Source organism: Talpa occidentalis, unplaced genomic scaffold (genome assembly GCF_014898055.3).
Source record: "Talpa occidentalis isolate TD23 unplaced genomic scaffold, MPIMG_talOcc4v2.1 talOcc4.4, whole genome shotgun sequence".
Taxonomy (NCBI): domain Eukaryota; kingdom Metazoa; phylum Chordata; class Mammalia; order Eulipotyphla; family Talpidae; genus Talpa; species Talpa occidentalis.
In genome coordinates this window covers 104,847,040-104,862,344 of record NW_023604295.1, presented here as the reverse complement: position 1 = coordinate 104,862,344, position 15,305 = coordinate 104,847,040, and the positions used below count along the sequence as shown (strand labels likewise).

Here is a 15,305-nt window from a genome sequence, read left to right as displayed (position 1 = left end):
GAAATTAACATTTTTATATAACACAATAATTGGGTTATGAGATTATGCTTAATATCAGGAAACATCTGCAATCTTAGATATAGTGGGGATTACATATAAATTACAATTACATATAATTTTAAGAAATTAAAAGCAATATAACATGCAGAAACACACACACATATACACACACTACTTTTAATCAAAATTGACTTTGTATTTGTACCCTATTATCAGCTTCTTACCTTGATGTTGTTTAATAAGCTAAGTTATATATTTGTGACACTCACGTCCTCACATCCTTAAATTGGTGCTTCTCACACTTGAGAATAATTTAGAACTCCCTGGAGTGTTTAAGTTGAATTTCTGGGTTCCATACTCAGAAATTCCATTTTCATAATCTTTGGGTGGAACCTAAGGGTTTTTTACTCTTATGCTTTGAAACCTGATAGGTTTAGGCAAATGAAAAGTCATCATTCGCATATCAAATGATAAACTTAAAAAATAATCTTAAAATTATTATTGAGGCACAGAATTAAAAAAGGATTAAAAACAGCAGAAAAATGTGTGATATGCCACATCAAGCAATATTTATAGCCAAAGCAGGAACTATAATGAATCTGCTCTAATAGCATAACATGACCTTTGACCTATATTGCTCTAATGTGTTTTAACAAGGCACTTTTTCATAGTGGAGACAATGCCTTCAAGTAAGTATGTGAAGAGGGAGGTAAACAAGTAATGCTACCTTTTAAAACATTTCATAACAACTATTACAATAACATCGAAGGAAGTTGTAATTATAAAATTGAGATGGCAAGATTTAACATAATTGACAGCCTATTTTGAAATCAGTGTTTCTAGAAATGCTCATTAGACACTTAAATTGGGAATGCACTTCAGGAAAATCACTATATTCATTTATGAGCTCATTTAATAATATTTTGGGGAAAATTGTGCTTAATGGGGCACTTGAAGATTTTACAAAATCACCCTATTACTTATATCTATGTTTATTAATAAAATTGTGTTTTTACAATGCCCTGAAGTAGTAATTTTCTACAATTTCATAAATTTTAAAGAAATAACAATTGATTCATTGGGTTCTTTGATGTTAATAAGAAAGGGAACATTAAATAATGCTTCACAAGTGTCTGTGATTCATTTAAATATAACTGTAAGTTTTCAACCATATAAGTACATGTATTACATTATAATGAATGTCTTTACATTAATAAAATATTCAGTTTATTACAACAGAAAATGAGTGTCTTCAGAAATGCCATGAGTATATTATAGCTTTCTAACTGTAAAAAATATACATGAAAATTACAGAGAACTAGCAATTGGCCAACAAGTTACTCTGTTTCAAAATGGAATATTTTTGAATGAATAATGCATACTTGAATAAAATTTAATCTCTCATAGCTCATGAAACTAGTATTATTGAATCAGGAAAATGTGCATGTCATCATAAAAATCATATAATGTTACTTAACAAGAAAATTAGTGTAAACAATTTAATTTACATTTCCCATAAGATTTTAGTTCTCTTGATTCAGATCTAGGCTTAGCATTTTTGAACAGCTCCTTAAAAAATTTATTCCTTTAGATTTTTACAGGGGGGGAATGGCTAGAGCATAACTTGAAATTTTTAAAAAGCTGCAAGTTAATCACTTCCAATCTCTAACAGAAATGACAGTGTTTATGGATTTGCTCATACTACCTTGCACACAGAATCCTTGAATAGAATGGCTGTAAACTGACCACTGACCAGTGCAACTCAAAGCAGAACTGCCCTGGTTGCCACAATCTGTATCGCTCCCTGACCTGCTGTAATGTATACCACTTAATCAGGGGATTGGAAAAACACATACCTAATTTCTTTGCTAAAATGAAACATGCTTAATTAGTTTGCAAAAATTTTTCAACATATTATTCAATTTTATCACTAGAAAAGCCTGTTAGTTAGGAAGAGGAATTTCTGTCAATAACCTACTACTACTTGGGAGATAATGCCTGTCACAATAAGCTGAGGAGCTGGCTTTAGACCAGATCATATAATTAACACACACACACACACACACACACCTACATGAGGAAACGTTTCCAAAAGGTCTCTTTTAAGATAGATATTTTCTGTGAAGTGTAACACACCTAGAAATTGATTTACAGATGAATGATTTATAAGAATGAAGAACTTTTATTGTATGGAATAAGTATAGAACTATTGTATACTTCTATATATTTCATTTCAACATAGCATTTTCATATTCTGAATAACTAATATCATTATAGAATAAACCCATATAATGAGATATCATAATAGAGTAAACTCAGTGTAAACAAGTCCTTGAAATTGTCTTGAACTCACAGTGCCATTTCATGAAGAGTTGCCTTTGTAGAGATTCTAAGTAAGTAGCCAGGAAGTAAGGAAAACACCCCACATGAGAGAATGAGAAAGTCTGAGACAAGAAGTAAAATTTCCACTTGTTTATAATTTTTACAATGGGTACTGGTTAAAAATGGCAAAATTTTAGGGCCTCCCCGGTGGCGCAGTGGTTGAGCGCTGGGTTGCGAAGCTGCCGGCGACCTCTGCGGCGCCGGTTCGATCCCCGGCTGCTCCCCGGCCACCTGAGGAGGGTCCCACATGGCGCGCAGACCTCTCCTGCCGCCCGCTGCTCCCCTCAGCAGTGTCCTTCGGTCCTTCTGCCTGCTCTGCTCCCCGCTCTGGCTCTGGTGAATTCTCTCATCCTCCCGTGCTTCTGACTGTACCCAGTGCTTGTATAAACAAATAAATAAAACATGCCTCTATAAAAAAAAAAAAAAAAATGGCAAAATTTTAAATAGATATTAATGACCCCTTTGCTTGGAGTCAAAAATAAAATTGCATGTTTTTATATATCAAAGTGATACCTAATAACATCCTGTTGCATTCCTTTAGCAGACTTTTTTTTTTTTTTTTTTCATTATTGAAAGAGACATACTGATGTTAGAGCATTTTATGGCAATGTATTTGGCCAACTTTTCATTTGGAAGCATTATGATGCTATTTAATCTGTCTAGGTCTCAATTTCTACTTTTGTAAATTGCAGAGAATAACATCATCTCATACTTTACTGAAGATTAAATAGAATAATGAGTACAGTTGTGTTTATTACATCCTATGCATAAAGTGTAATTATAAGAAAAAAAGAAGTTTGGAAGATTCTTTTCATTTCACCTGAGAGGTAAATATAGGTAAATAATTTGAAATATGTTTAGGAGTTGAGGTACGATTCATATTTCTACCCAGGAACCAGATGGGGAAATTGGAAATTCCTCATGTACATATAGGTTGGGGACATGGGGAGTAACCTTACTCCAGGTTGGACTTGTTTTTGAGCTAATACTGTGAAAGAGGGTCTCTAAAATTCCTGAGAAGTAAAATAAAGATAACTGGGAAGTAATTCTATTGTGAATGCTCGGATATTGACCTAAGGAATCTTTTTCTTAGTTTTATAGGCAATTGGAAAATAAAGTCCAAAAAGAACACCCAATTTCTTCCTTCAGTAATTATTTTCTTTATATAAAATCTAAATCAGATATGAATTTGTTGGTGGTTAAAAGAGACTTATAAATAAATTATTGTATTCATTAAGTATCACACATCACCATTCTTCTTTCCCTCTATTTCTGCTACAATAGTTACTTCTGTTGATCTATTATTATTATATGTTTAACGCTGAAATGAAATACATTTATATATATCTACATTATCAGTTGTAATCATTGTACTTTTTCCTTCTCTCAATTTTACTTCATACATTGTGCCAGCTATATTTTGTTCATTTTTTATTATCTATTTTTATTCAGGTAATAGTGGTTTACAATATTGCATATGATTTAGAGGTATAGGATCACCCCCTTCTGGTGTTTTTACTATATCACACCCATCACCAAGATACCCACAGTCCTCCACCATTTTCTACTGTGCTACTTCCCACACTTTGTTCTTCCGCCTCCCCTTTCCCTTCTGCAATTCTGTAATTCTGCAGTCATATATCTAGGTTTAGTTATTACAGCACTATCACAATCATTCATGTTTATGTTCTTCACACAACCGTAACAAAGATGTGTGGCCTTTGTCTATACAAAAGGGAAGCGGGTGGAGAAGTGTGAAAGCAGGAGGGGGAAGAGCACAAGCAAATATGATGATGGTCTGTGGGTATTCAAAAACATGGAAATAAACTACATTATTAAAAATACACAGAATTTACTAAAGGTTAAGCCAGCTGTACTGGGATATATTTTTCTGTATTATAGCAATGTAAGTTATCTTAGCTCACTTAAAGAAAATGTTTCTAGCTTTAGAAACTGATGACTTTTTCTTTTTAAATAGTCAAATAATTACTTAAAATTATGTCTCCCTTTTTATCATTCAGATCTCAGCTACATGTCTGAGTTTTCTATTACAATCCAGTCTGTTAAAATGTTGAAGGGATCATTATTTGAAATTGCAATAATTCTACAAGTTTTTACCCAGTATCAAATACTAAGTTGACCCTCAAGTTTCTCAGTTTTTTTTTCTGTTTTTTTTTTTTTAGAGTTCTTTAAAAAAAAGACTGCATTAATACTAAAGAAAAATAAATAAAACTTTACTACAGTCAGCTATAATAGCACTTAGAACAATATCACTTAGGAATCATAACCATTACTAGTTACTGCTATCCACATTCACTCCATTACTATTTTCAAGACATCTTTGCTTATATGTTAACTCTTATTATCTCAGCTTTGTGTATTGATTGCTTCTTTTTCTTTATTTTTTTGTTAGTGTATTTGTTTTGCATTCTATATTTACTTTTCTTCAGGAAATATTTCCTCAACATTTTTTTCTTATTTTAATGTTTCTTTTTTCCACTTTAAGTTGCCTGACAGATACCAAATGATGGACGGATTTGAAGTTCTGACCCCAGAAAAGTGCTTGCCCAACACAAAGAGGTCAGTTCCCACTTAGCATAAGAGCCACAAAAATACATGTTGACTTACAACACAATAACATTTAAAAGCTTCCTCCCAAGGCTGTACTTGAAATATGTTTGTACAAGGCCACTAAAGTATCATTCTTTCCCCAAAGAATATATTTCTTTATTATTTCTTTAAAAAAAAAAGATTTATTTATTTATACAAGCACTGGGTACAGTCAGAAGCGTGGGAGGGTGAGAGAATTCACCAGAGCCAGAGCAGGGAACAGAATAGGCTGACTGACGAAATACTCTGCTGAGGGGAGCAGCTGGCGCAGCAAGAGAGGTCTGCATGCCATGTGGGACCCTCACGGCAGCCAGGTATAGAATGGGCACTGCAGAGGCTGCGAGCGCTCAACCGCTGTGCCACCAGGGGAGGCTCTATTATTTCTTTTCATTAAAACATCTTGAGGGGCCTCCCCAGTGGCACAGCAAGTTGAATGCAGCATTGTGAAGCTGTCTGCAGCCTCTGCAGTATGGGTTCTATTCCCAGCTGGCCAGGGAGAAACCCACATGGTGCCGCAGACCTTTCCTGCCTCTCCTGCTGCTCCCCTCAGCAGTGTATTTTGGTCTGTCTGCCTGTTCTTCTCCCCACTCTGTCTCTGGTGAATTCTCTCACCCTCCCGTGCCTCTGACTGTACCCCAGTTCTTGTATAAATAAATAAATCTTTAAAAAATAATTTTGAGTATTTTATTATAACTTAATTAGAAAAAAGGCCTAGATGTTTTATATTTGTGTGGACTTCTTTCCAGATTAAATGAAATGGTGTGTAGATGTTCATGATCATTTTTCCATAGTGTAACTAGGTATTTCAGAAGATATTTGTATAATACTTTGTAGTCTTTTGGATAAAGATACTAAAATGACTAAGATGACTATTTTACATAGTTCTGAAATGTGATTTTCTTTTCCATTTTTCTTCATTAAGTTAATCAAAAATAGATCTCAAAAATATGAGAGAAATTTGTCAGAACTCTTTAATATGAAGTCTAACATTAGCATATTTGAATTATATCACAAATAGAAAAGTCTGAGAAATACTGATATCATTCTCCCTTCCCTTTTCCCAAGCATCAGCATTACTTCATGCTGTCTTTTTAAATAGCATTACATTTCATTGTTTCTTCCTGCTTTTCATCTGTAGAACAATGCCAGGCAATTTATAATACTTTCTAGAATTTTAATGGAAGTCTCCACATCAAGAAAAGTCAGCTTTTTTTCTAAAAAGTATGATTCATTCACTGATTCACACTATGCTAAAACCTGGATTTGAGATCCCAGAACAAATACAACCATGTAACCTCAGTAATAACTCTAAGACATGTTTACTTTGATGTCCAGATTTGAAATCCCTGAGTATTTCACATCAATCTAAGCAATTTATATGATATCAGATAAGAATACATGCCCAGAAAAATGTTATTTCTTTTTCAAATTTTTTTCTCTTTTTTTTCAAATTTCAAAATAAAGAATCCTACAATGGTTCTGATTCAAGATGGTTACATAGAAGTTGCCTGAACTCACCTTCTGTCATGGACACACTAAATAAATAGCATAAGGAACCATTCCCTCTGAAAGAAAGAAATCTGGAAACTATCTGAGCAAATTCAACACATTAGGCAAACAAGATAATAACAACATATGGTCCTCCCTGGCAGCACAGAGGTTAAAGACACAGTGCTATCAAGCTATCACCAGCCCCTGCAAGATGAGCTCAATCCCCGGCCAGGTAGCTAAACCACATGGCACAGCAGACCTCTTCTGTCTCACCCGCTGCTCACCTCAGCAGTATATTTCAGTAGATCTACCTGTTCTGCTCCCCACTCTGTCTTTGGTGAACCCTCTCATCCACTGTACCTCTGGCCTGCACCCCAGTTCTTTTTTTATTTTTTTTTATTTATACTAGAACTGGGGTACAGGTCAGAGGTGCAGGAGGGTGAGAGAATTCACCAGAGACAGAGTGGGGAGCAGAAGAGGCAGATGCACCAAAGACACTGCAGAGGAGAGCAGCAGGCTAGGTAGGAGAGGTCTGCCATGCTATGTGGGACTCTGGCCAGGTGGGAATCGAACCGCGCTGCAGAAGCTGTGGACAGCTTCACAGCATGGTGCTCAACCTGCTGTGCCACCGGGGAGGCCCCACTCCAGTTCTTTTATGCATAAATAAACACATTTTTGGAAAAAAATAGTATCCACATAAAAGTTAATACGGAAGGCTGAGAAATACCCTTACCATAAGCCCCATCCTTGCCACAATGACATAATATTGGAAAAGAACTCATCCTTAACTTCCCAGTTTCTTTGAAAGGGAGAAGGGTTTGGACTTAAGATCTAGTACTCCAATATTTATGACTTCCATCTGAAGCTTACCCAAAACACTTAACTCTGAAAACCAATTTGGTTTGCACCAACAAGTTCCATAAGATAGCAAAAAAAAATAATTTTAATGGACTTAAGAGCAATCACTCTGGCTATTTGTCCAAGATTCAGCACAGAGAGCAGATAGAAAGGCACACCTACCAGTCCTTTCCTGAAAGAGGTCTCTTTGTACTCTTGAAAAACTGATAACTTCCAATCAGCTTGCATATAGTCGTAGACTGAAATCCTTCCCTGTGGAAGACTGACAGGTCTTGGCAAACTATCAACTACTTTGAGCTACATAGAAGGCAGCTTGGACAATATGAAAGGTTAAAAACCAAGAATTTGCATTGGGCTGAGTAGTGTTTCATCTACTACTTTAAATAATTTCAGCAAGATTGGGAGAAGCCATTTTATCTAAAGTGTGGAAACCAATACAGAGTTTCAAGGAAATAAAGCAGGACAAACAGAGTCAAATCTGGGCACTGGAATAAAAATATTTTAGAGCTAGTACTGAAGTTACATAATAATATGTCAATTATATCTCAATAAAGTTGGAATTACAAAAATAATATATAGACTTCTAGAAATTACAGTGCAAGAATAAACCTGGATCAGTGGGATTGATGCATAGTAGACAATCAAGAAAATACCCCTTAAATTAAAATATCTAAAAGAAAAATAGTTTGCTTCAAGAAAAATTCATTTAGAAGTCAGATATGGGGGCCTCCCCAGTGGCACAGCAGGTTGACCACAGTACTGCAAAGCTGTCCTCAGCCTCTGCAGCGCAGGTTCGATTCCCAGCTGGCCAAGGAGCAACCCACATGGCACAGCAGACCTCTCCTGACTTGCCCGCTGCTCCCCTCAGCAGTGTATTTTGGTCGTCTGCCTGTTCTGCTCCCCGCTCTGTCTCTGGTGAATCCTCTCACCCTCCCGCACCTCTGGCCTGAATACCAGCTCTTGTATAAAAATAAACAAATCTTAAAAAAAAATATAAGTCAAATATGCCCAATGTAACATTTAAAGAATTTTGGAAGGAAGTATATGGGATAATCCATTTTTTTAAATGAGGTAACATTGATTTGCAACACACTATATGATTCAGACATATAGGACCGTACCTTTGCAAATATGTCACCATACCACACCCAACACCAATGAACTCACTGTGCTCCACCATAGTAATTTTTAACCAAGACAATTTTGCTCATCCTTTAAAAGCATAAAACAAGATTTTGATATTTGCCATATTCAAATTATGCCATATTATGGCATAATTATACCAATTATGTAAGTTATTCAAGCTTACACACAACTTCAATAGATTAAAACCCATAGGGTTTTAATTATACATTAATGCAAAATTTTAAAAATAAGAAAATATAAATGTAATGTAATCTATCACTAGGAAATCATTCAAGATATGGGGAATGTCACAGGAAATTTGTGTTTCATCTAGAAATATTGAATAGAACAAATGTTCATACAATAAGGGCTTAAACTACAGTGATAACAGTTTTTATTTTTATTTGTTCATTGGATTCAGACTATTTTTATGCTGATTACGTATGCTAAATAAAAGTATATGACATATTTATATGAATTTGTTGATTTAATTGGTAAGAGTTGGCTAGACTTATGTCACTCCCCTTGATGGAAATCGTCTTTCAGGCAATTTCATTCTATTTAATTTAAACACTGAAAATCTCATTTTGAATTTCAACCTCGTGTGTCACAGACACCTCAGGCACTTATTGGTGCAGAGCAAATTGAAATACTGTAATTGGAAACTATAAAGAAAATGCATGGTTTTGTTGAGTTATTTTTTCTACATAATGACAAAGATTGCTGGTATAAAAAAAAGAATGATATAAGAAGAGGAATAGATTTAGGATTTACTAAATGAGGAAGGCTTGTGGATATATGTAGATGAGCTAGGGTAGTTTTCAGGAACAGCCTAGTCAAACTCTGAAGTACAGTCAAAATTGCCTTGTTACCCCTGATCTTTTCTAGTTGTTAACACAACTAACATTCATCACTTGACAAAGAAATCATCAGTGTCCATATTTAAAACCTTTCTTTATTAACGGTGCCATGGGTTCTGTATTTTTTAAAGGTTTATTTATTTATTTATTTATGCATAAAAGAACTGGGTTGTAGGCCAGAGGTGCAGGGGATGAGAGGATTCACTAGAGACAGAGTGGGGAGAAGAAAGGGCGGATCTATTGAAATGCACTGCTAAGGGGAGCAGTGGGTGAGAAAGGGAAAGGCTGCTGTGCCATGTGGGTTAGCTCCCTGGCTGGGATCAAACTCAGGCCATAGCAGTGACAGTGCTGAGATTTAACCCCTATGCCACCAGGGAGGCCCCTATAAAAATTTTTTTTTTAAATATTTATTTATTTATTTATTTATACAAGCAATGGGTACAGTCAGAAGCATGGGAGGGTGAGAGAATTCACCAGAGCCAGAGCGGGGAGCTGAGCAGGCAGACTGACGAAATACACTGCTGAGGGGAGCAGCGGGCGGCAGGAGAGGTCTGCGCGCCATGTGGGACCCTCACCAGCGGCCGGGGATAGAACCGGTACTGCAGAGGCCACGGACAGCTTTGCAACCCAGAGCTCAACCGCTGCGCCACCGGGGAGGACCTCCCCTATACATTTTTAATACAAATCCCATTGCCCTAAAATTTCAAAAGACTTACTAAAATATATTATTTGTACTGTTTGTTTCTTGTTTGATAATAGCTATTCTCAAAGATATGAAGTGAAATATTGTGATATTATTTCAATCTGGATTTCTCTAATAGTAGGAAATGATCATTTTTTTCATGTAGTAGTTTTCACTTTCTTGCCACTGAGTATAATATTGGTTATGAATTTGTTACATATATCCTTTATTATGGTGAGGTATGTTCCTTCTATACATATGTTTTTGAGGGTTTTTATCATAAAGAGATGTGGACTCTTGTTAAATGTCTTTTTCTGTGTCTATTATTTGTTGATGGATGTATTAAGCTCATTGTTTTGCAAGTGTAGAAGCAAGTATTGGAGATGATGTGGAGAAAGGAAATCCTTATTCACTTTTGGTGGGAATGTAAATGGTTACATTTATTATGACAAAAAGAATGAAAATTCCTCAAGATATTAAAAATGCAAATTCCATACACTCGTTATCCCTAGGAATTTACCCCTAAAGATATAAAATATACTAATTCATACAGATATATGTACCCCCCAAGTTTATTGGAGTACTATTTACAATAGCCAAAAGCTGGAAATCGAGGTGCCCACAGAGTGATGAATGGATAAAGATGTGAGATATATATATCTCCATTATATGTTATATATTACATATCATATATACATGTTATATAGGTATATACATATATTTATATAATGTATATACATATAGAATATATAATATACTATATAATGCTGTTATATATATATATATATATATATATAAAAACACAGTTTTTTAAAAAAAGATGATCCTGCCCTTTGCAACAATGTGGCTCGCTCTAGAGGGAATTATGTTTAGTGAAATAAACCAGACACAAAAAGACAAATACTTTACGAATCACTCTTATGTGGTGTATAGAAAAAACAAAGATGAACTAAATAACAGACAAACAAAAAAACTTTTGGGTCATTAGATGAATTAGTGGTTACCAGAAGTGAAGGTGGATGTGCTGTTGGTAAATCAGGAAAAAGGGGACAATGGTTTGATGAAGGATAAAAACAACGAACTTGATATAGTATATATAGATGTTGGCTTTTTATGATGAATACCTAAAGCTTATATAATATTCTCATGCTGATCACTTAATAAAATTTTTTCTGCTACAATTAGTATTTCATTTTGCTTCTCTTATTCTTCCTTCCATCTTTCCTATATTCTTTTCCACTTGCTTCCCTGGTAAACTCCAGATATATTAATATTGTGCTAATTAATCATGAAAGTGCAACAAATATAGAATATTCATTGGATACAAAAATAAGATGAAAAATAGTTCAAGATACTGTTCTTTTAAAGAGGTAACAGAAAGGCTTTAAGAAGACAAGATTATTTAGCTGGGTCTTAAGGGATATGTAAGAAGTCAATGGATCTGTTGATAGAGTAGGAAGACTTTTCATTCTATCAGCACAGAATATTTAAAGGCACAGGTATGTAAAACAATGTAACTCATTATAAAGTCCACAGAAAACTCAGGATTCCTAGTGTAAGAAGAGATAAAGGTAAGAATCAAGAGTGGAAGACACTATAACCAGGTTATGAGCAGGTATCTATATAATGTTAGGTAATAATGCTTGCTTTTAATCATATAAAGAAGAACATGCTTATAAAATATGCAAGCATTATGGATTAAGAGAGATGATATTTAAAGCTTTTAAGGAGATGATAAAAATCAGTAACACTAAACATTGGGGATTCCATGTTGATGAAAATAAAAGTGAAAGTGCTACCTAAAAAATCTCTATGCTCCTAACCCTTTATGAAAATAATTTGAGTGGTTCTCTGTATGATTATATTTTAAAATACACTTATAGATATAGGTTACCACATAGTATCATACTAAGCATTCCACATTCTACATCCTATATATGTATAGAATGCTTTTCTTACCCTTTGGTCCATCCTTCCTACACATTCTATAGTCTAAACTCTCTGCATAAAACTATCATTTTATTGTATAATTTTTATTTTCTTAACAGAATATATTAGCATTTTATATAAAATGTATATTTGCATGTCAAAATTTTCATATATCATTTAACCAATCATTTTATTGTTAAATATCAGAATTATTTCAAAATTTTACTTGTTTAATCAATGCTGCAATTGTATTTTCTAATAATATTTCAAAATTTGTGATTCCTTATAAATTTTTATTTGTACATTAAGATAATATAGAGACTATACTCCCAGCAGTTCACTGATTGGTCCAAATAATTGAGCAACATTAATATTAACATGTTATCAACTTAACCACTTATTCTCAGTGATATCAACATATTTTTAAAAGTCTTCAGAAATAACCTAAAACAATACTGTAATGATGAAGTATCTGTTAATGATAGCTATAATTACACCTTAACATTGTATTCTTCACAACAAAACACTTTGTCTGACATTTGTTAGAAGTGGTTTTTATAAGAGGTGGTATTATAAGATACCTCTCACAAAAAAAGTCATTCTCGTCCCTTTTTATACCATTTTAATCCTAAAAGAATTTTTATAACTCTCAGAAGACAGGAGATAAATTAAGACAGAAGACCTTTTGCAAAGCATCCTCTGTGAGGTTTATATATGCAAAGGATTAATCCTGCCTAGTGGCATAATGAGCTCATTCAAACCCATTGCTTGAATTTCTCCAGTAGAATCTACCTCTAACTATTACGTATTTGTTAAAAGAAACATTTTTTCTTAATGTGCCAATGTATTTTAAAATACTTTTAAGATTTAAAAAAAATTGATTTAGAAGTTTACAATCTGATGATTCCTGTTAATACCTTGATATTTATCTGTTTCTATACATACATACATACATACATAATCATTTTTCTATATATGAACAAATAATATATAGACACCAAGATTTAAAAAATACAATATCAACTTACAACCACCAAAAATTGAAATACTTTAGTGCAAATCTAATAATGTGTGTACTAGATTTACATGCTAAAAAAATATAAAACTAATGATGAAGAAAAGCAACACAGATCCACAAAAAATGGAACATAAGTCATGTTTATAAATTAGAAGTCTCAGTAAAGTAAAGACATTCCTCTTTCCCCCACAATATCACTACGTCATTCAATATATAAAAAACAAAATATCAGTTTCCCCTTTTTTGATATACCTAAAATGTAATTCACTTAACTCCTAAATTTAAATATGAATAACACTGATCAATTCATCTTACATGTCAACTGAGTCCTGTAACGGGTTCATGCAAACCTGAAAACCTAAGTAATCTGGCAAGTGAAAGACTGTCTGGAACCAAACTCTAAATATAACTAAGGGGCCTCCCTGGTGGCACAGCGGGTTTGAGCACAGCACTGTGAAGGTGTCCGCAGCCTCTACATCGCAGGTTCGATTCCCAGCCTGCCAGGGAGATTCCCACACAGCATGGCAGACCTCTCCTGTCACACCTGCTGCTCCCCTAAGGAGCGTATTTTGGTCATCTGCCTATTCTGCTCCCCGCTCTATCTCTGGTGAATCCTCTCACCCTCCTGCACCTCTGGCCTGTACCCCAGCTCTAGTATAAAAATAAATAAATCTTAGAAAAAAATAATAAAACTAATTTTTTTTTATTATTTTCTAGTATATCAATTAATTTTGTTGAATTCTGGATTCAGATTTGTTTTTCTAATGCAATTTTACATTAAAAAGTTATTTATTTTTTTACCTTCATGTGGTTTCTATACAGTTAATAAAGTGGATATTTACTTTCTTTTTAACTTTGTAGTCATTAATCTGATTTCCTGGGCTCTGAGCTTTGATATAACATAAATACATAAATAATAGTGCATTTATAGAAATTATTAGTTATATATAATAATTATATTGATTGTATATAATAATATACAATAATTGTTTATTGGTTATAAATAAAATTGTAAAGTCCACATTGTATAAAATAGTGATTATATAAATTAAATAAAACATTTATTTTCCCCATGTGATACATAGCTAACTTCATTCTCCAGTTACAATAATCATGGTATTGCTTAGTTATACTATGAACTCTACTTATATTACTTTAACCTAATTTGAGACATAGCTCAAGTAAATCACATAAAACAAACACTATATATTGTCTTGAAATAGTCTAGTCTTAACTTGATAACAAAAAGTTGCAAGATAGGCATTAATTTATTTTATATATCATACACAAATAACTTTTGATATCCAGATGTGCATTATCTCTAAAAATAACTTCTGAACTCATGATGACAAATAGTATCATTTCTATGTACAGGTTTCTATAAAATATCTGAGCCTTCTAAATTATTTGCAACAAGATACTCTGATATAATAGTCATAAAGAGTATTTTCTGCAACACTGCTCAATTAAGAAATGCATTTCATTGTGTTATACAATACTTAGTTTTCCTTCTCTGTCCACTTAATATATGAGCCTGTTAATTTATAAGAACTTTTCTCTTTACAACATTTATATTTTATATAATTTTGCGAGGCAAATGAAAGCTCTTTTTTTGTTCATTTTTGTTATATTTCATCTGTGTTGTGCAGTCTCAGGTAACAGTTGAATCAACCTATGTATTGGTATAAGTTAAAGACTCAGACAAATTTATTGCAAAAACAAATACAAAACATAGACTACTATGCTATTATTTCCCCAAAAGATAGAGAACAATATTTTAAAGTATAGCAAGAATTTTGGAACAAATCAGTCTTCATATACATTTCTCCAAGTAAAATATGGTTTCATTAGTTAGTTTAAAGGCAGTTTTATCTAAAAAATAATAGAATTTCCATTCAAAAACTTTAGGTCTTTGAAAGTAATTTTAAGATAGGAAAAATACAAGTTCATTGCAGCAGTTTTCCAATAAATAGTCCACATTTTGCAGTAAATATAAGTGAGCTTTCTTTAGATCATTAGAGCATTCATCTTCCACAAAAGACCAAAAACTATGAAAGACCCCGAACCTATGTTCATTAAGCAAAAGCTGGGTTTAAGATATTTAAGTGACTTATTTTCTATCACTGACATTTGAAAAATCTATCAGTCAAACCAAGTTTCCCTGTTACTAAAATTGTTAGGTTTTCCATGATGCTTAATGAACATTTGGTTTGAGTTTATAAAATAAAAGTTATAAATTGTGATTATTTTGATGTATCCCCTGGGTAAAAATGGAATTGAATGTTTTCAAATATTTAACAGAATCCCTGAAATAGCAATTTATTGAAATATAAAGTCAATATATCAAAAG

The 15,305-nt window shown here is 33.4% G+C and overlaps 1 protein-coding gene across 5 annotated transcripts in view; it reads right to left on the bottom strand.

Moving 5' to 3' along the window:
• Positions 1-15,305, bottom strand: part of SGCZ (sarcoglycan zeta) — an 874,970-nt gene that overhangs the window by 219,175 nt on the left and 640,490 nt on the right. The gene's annotated exons all lie outside the window — the stretch shown is intronic.